Source organism: Medicago sativa, chromosome 8, assembly GCF_051527215.1.
Source record: "Medicago sativa cultivar Bolivia chromosome 8, Bolivia_mono, whole genome shotgun sequence".
In the NCBI taxonomy this organism is placed as follows: Eukaryota; Viridiplantae; Streptophyta; class Magnoliopsida; order Fabales; family Fabaceae; genus Medicago; species Medicago sativa.
In genome coordinates, this window is record NC_140756.1 from 54279381 (window position 1) to 54284630 (window position 5250).

Genomic DNA, 5250 nt, shown 5'->3' on the forward strand with positions numbered 1-5250 from the left:
TGCTTGGATTGATCAATAACACATTTTTCTAGTAAAATTTCCAAGCTGGATTTTTGAGGAACTCCTTGGTTGTTTGCATAACCGGGTGGTGTTGTTTGTTGTCTAAAAAGATTTTGAGGGGTTTGAAAAAAAATTTGATTGTTTTTAAACCCTTGATTATATTGAGCATAGTTTACTTGCTCAGGACTTCTAACAACACTACCTAGTTGGCAATCAATGCCAATATGGCCAAATACACCACAAACTTCACAAAGAGGTGATACAGGGGTAGGTGTGACAGCACTAGTATTTATTTTATCAAATTTTTGTGTGAGTGTGTCAACCTTAGCAACTAGATGATCAAGGGAAGAATTTTCATACATACCTACCTCTCTCTGAGAGGGTGAAGGAGCAACATTAGTGGTGTCCCTTCCGTAGGTCCACTGAAAGTGGTTTTGTGCCATGTCCTCGATCAAAGCATATGCTTCTGTGTATGTTTTGTTCATCAGAGCTTCACCTGCAGCTGCATCAACATGAATTTTTGTGGGATACAAAAGACCATTATAAAAAGTGTGAATAATAAGCCAGTTCTTTAAACCATGATGGGGACAAAGTCTAAGCATTTCTTTGAAACGCTCCCACACATCGTAAAGAGATTCTCCATCTTTTTGAGTGAATTGTGTGATTTGATTCCTTAATTGAATTGTTTTAGAATAGGGGAAGAATCGAGCGAGAAAAGTTTGCTTCATTTGATGCCATGAAGTGATAGAACCATTTTCCAATGAATTAAACCAAGTACTAGCTCTACCCCCCAGGGAAAAAGGAAAGTAGTGCAGCCTTACGACCTCTTGGTTTGCATTCACGGTTCCATTGAGTCTTAAAAAAGTTGAAATATGAAAATTCGGATCCTCAGTGGGTGATCCGAAAAATTGATTTTGCTGCACTAACTCGATAAGTGCAGGTTCTATTTCAAAATTGTCGTCAACCGTTGGGTACACAATAGCATCGTATGACTCATTTGAAGATGGGATTGCATACTCTATGAGAGTGCATTCCTTAGTCATATCGTTATTATCTTCCCAAGAAGTTAAAGGCAAAAGAAGAAATAGAAAAAGAAAGAAATAAAACAAGATAAAATAGAGGAAACGATTTTTTTTTTGAAAGAAATATAATTATAAAATAAAATATAATAAAACAAAAGATTTTTTTTTTAAGAAATATAAAAAGAAATAAAATAAGGAAAAATATTTTTTTCTCTAATCACTATTAAAAAGTTAATCAAATTACAACAACTCCCCGGCAACGGCGCCAAAAACTTGATAGGGCCAAACCGCAAGCGCACGACCTATCGAAGTAATAGTAGTAAGTAGAGTTATCGTTCCGCTAGGGAGTTGTTCAACTTAATTAACTTTTAGTGAATGATTAGAGGAGAGAAAGTTAATAAAAGAGAGTTTGATTGCTGAAGGTAAAAACAATAATAATAAAGGGCCTTAGGATCATTGGTTCATCATAATGACTAATCCCTCACTAGACAAAACCTAAACATCTAATTTCATGATTTACACACTAATTTCTAAAGACCGGTTTCCCTTAGCCCCTCACCTTTCCGATGAAAGTCCAGTGAGAGTTTACTTCTAGTAACCAAGCCTATTTCACTGACATGATTACTAGAAGATGCATAGAGGATTGAAACTACTCTTTGTCTCAATAATTGCAAAGACTATTTCACTGTTTTGCAATTATTGTCTAGATTCACTTGTTCCAACATCAAGACTCCGCTCTCGCTTTATGAATTGATGTTTGGGATGATGGATTAGCGATTATCAAACCCTCCGCTTTTGCTTCCACAGTTTGATAATTGTTAATCCACGTTAAGACGGTGAATCTAGATTAGAAATTAGGGTTACATAGAAATTAGGGTTTAGACATGTTTTGTTTAGGATTGAGTCATTAGACTCCCCAACAATCCCAAGACGAAGAAGTCTACTCACTCATGTTCATCGTAGACATGGGGGAAGAAGAGAGAAAATAACAGTAAAGTAAATTGCAAAGAAAGTAAAAGGGAAAATAAAGACTTTTATTAAAATAGCAATTGAAATAAACAAAGTAAAGGATGATTGTTTTATGGTGGAGAGCTACTCTATTTATAGCTTTACAATCGACTTAGAAACTAAGCAACTAAAGGGATAAAACGGTAAAGCCGCAACAGGGTAACTTGGGCTTGAAGAAAAGCAGCAAAAGTGGATTCTGGGACGGGCACGGCCGTGCCACATGTTGGCACGGGCCGTGCCAAGCTTCTGAGTTTGGGGGAACATATTTTTGTCCCGTATCTTCGTATTCTTGCGCTGTATTTGTTCCAGTCCTCTTTCTTTTGCTCCAAGGCACCTTCCACCATATATTTATTCCTAAAATAAAGTAAAACACAATTTGAAGTAAAATATTCTAAACTAAAATAAAATGCAATAAAATAAAATCAAATCTAAAATAAAACTAAACTAAATAAGGCAATAAATAAGACTATCTATGACTCATCACTATGGCAGTTCATGAGGAAGGCAATTCTAGAGATTCGGAGGAGTTTCTATCTTCTCCTTGATTTTCTAGGGTATATTTTTATTTTTAGTAATTTGTTTTTAGTTACCATGTGTAACTAATTCTTTTTAGGTTAGATTTCTAAGATGAACCTCTATTTATTTTTTTTTGGATATTTATTTAATTTAATGTCGTTTTTATTTTATTTATCTTTTGTTCGCTATTAATTTTTATTAGGAAATTTCTTAGTTTATTTCTGTAGTAGGCGCAACCCTAGATTAGATACTTAGGCTGTGACATGACCTAATATTGATATTACTGTCCTGATGCTTAGATCTTGACATTTATATCTTTATACTAATATCTATTTGTTTAAGAAGTAATTAGTTATAACTAGCGAAAAATACTGAAAGCGAGTAGACCTTAGTAGTAAGTAATTAGGAGGTGACATTACTAATATTGAGTAAAATATGATGAACCTAGGAGGCAACTAGTTAGTAATGAAGGAAACAAGTGTCTGCTTGAAGGAAATAAGATGTAGCTTAATAGAACCGTCCTCTTAAACCCTTGGTAAGGTAGACGCTGATAAGGATGCCCGTTTGTAGAACTACTAAGTGCAATAGATAGTGTGCTATGAGTGTCCTAAGATGCATAGATGGGTGGACCTAAGGAACCTTGGCCTTCATTGCCTTGGGAAATGGTGGAAAACCAACATAAAGCATATGTTTTCAATTACCTTTGAGGTGGTAAAACCCCACATGTAAGGATCGCCGTGTGACCAGCAGGCGCAATAAAACATTGAAGGGTTAGACCTAGTTAACCGAGAAGTATAGACCCCACACGTAAGGATCACCGTGTGATCAGCAGGTGCAGCTTCCAACCTATTAGGTTAGCAACGTCCCAACGGCCTCATCACTTGTATAGTCTACCTAAGATAAATAAATGTGACATGACTGTTATTTAATATCCAATAATATAAATAGGGTGATTCGAAGAATCATAACCGCTGCTTACTTTTCTGCAACCAAAAACAGGTAAACTTGCTTTGTTGAAAACAGATAAAAACTGCAAGCTTCTAACCCTTAACTCTTTTATTATATCGTCAACTTAAAATAAGTAACACGGATTGTTTGGACGAAGCGACAATGTCTGTGGATACAATACTCTACTTATCACTTTATTACTTGGTAAACGATTTGGTACACTTGCCTAATCCACACATCAGAGGTCTTCAAGCTTGTGGGGAGCAGTGAGGTGGTTTCTCTCAGAGATTAAATTAAATCAAACTCTGAAAAGAAAGAATCTCCATAATATTCTTTGACAAACAATTGAACAGCTAATAGGCAGTGAAGAATAAATTCACAAAAATATAGAACCAAATTGGCATATAAACGAAAACTTAGAGATGTTTGAGTTTCTTAACAATATATTTTTCCATTAGATCGTTACTATTTAGAGGATGTTTTATGGAGGTGCTTTTTTGTTTTTTGGTGGTTTGGTTTTTGTTTCAAGTTTCGACTTAATTGGGAGTAGGGTGCGTTTTGTTTTTCCCTCTATTGCTGGTAGGTCTGTAAGGGTGTGCTTGTTTTTTTCGTATGTTATCCCTTGTAGCAGTTTTGGTCCTAGTTTTTTTGTTTTATTTTTCACTATTGAGTGCACAGTGGGTCTTATATGGAAGCTGCCTTAATTGCTTTGTATCTTTGGTTAAATGTCTATGTATATGTTGTGATAGATGCTTATGATTAATAATATGCTAATTTAAAAAAAAATGTGTATAACAAAAAAAAAATAGTATTGAAACCCGTGCCATGCACGGGCTAGAATTTCGTCATGTTTAATAGAGAGAATATTGTGATATATGTCTGTTAAAGTCCAACATTGGATAAAAGAGTGGAGGTTGACCAACAAATAAGTGAAAAAACTCATACTTAATCCTTACAATTTTGAATGAAGATGTGGTAACATTCTCCAACGTGTCAATTCACACAAATGTTGGCTTCCCCATAAGGAACAACAGTTGTATCATATCCCGGTTCAACACTATGGGGGAGCGAGATTGGTGGTGGATCACCGACATGGAGTTTCCCACTTAATAAAGAGATGTTAATTAGTGTGTCAAGTGTTGGTTAGAATTCCACATTGGATGCAAGATTATATGTTGAATAACAAATATGTGACATGACTCATATACATGTGGCTACATATTTTCAACGAGGATGTGGTGTCAATCTTATTTTTCTGCTTTCTCCTAGTCTACTACGATAATACAACCCAATGTAGGATTCACTAAATGTCCCAAAATTAAGATGATTTATTTTGTTAGTTTTAGGGTGTCATTTGTTTAATTCTTTTATCATAAATTTTAGATTTTGGATGTCATTCATTGTCATGCAATATTTTCTGTAAGCCGGTATTATTTTGTGATTCAACATCTATTATTTCAAATTCCTTGACCTTTAATCTTTGGCGGGATCTCACAAAGCAAAATTGTAGATGTGTTATGTTAATTTGATAAAAATACATGTTAATTACATATTTTAAATTGATGTGATATTTTTTTAAATGAGTCTAATATTTTGGTAGAATAATTACCCAATAATTTCTTATTCCATTAAGAAACTCATAAAATTACTAGCAACTCACCCTCTTCCTTTATCATATCTTTCATGTTAAAATTCCTTTGTCATCTTTTTTTTTTCTTTCTAATTTACTTTCTCTGTTGGCATAAAAAAAGGAACA

General features: G+C 34.4%; 1 non-coding gene across 1 annotated transcript; it reads left to right on the top strand.

Annotated features, from left to right (window-relative positions):
* The first annotated feature begins 573 nt into the window (after positions 1 to 573).
* On the top strand, positions 574 to 680 carry LOC146899570 (small nucleolar RNA R71). The gene has a single exon (XR_015024357.1). It is a non-coding gene; the product is annotated as a small nucleolar RNA R71 (small nucleolar RNA).
* The last annotated feature ends 4570 nt before the right edge of the window (positions 681 to 5250 follow it).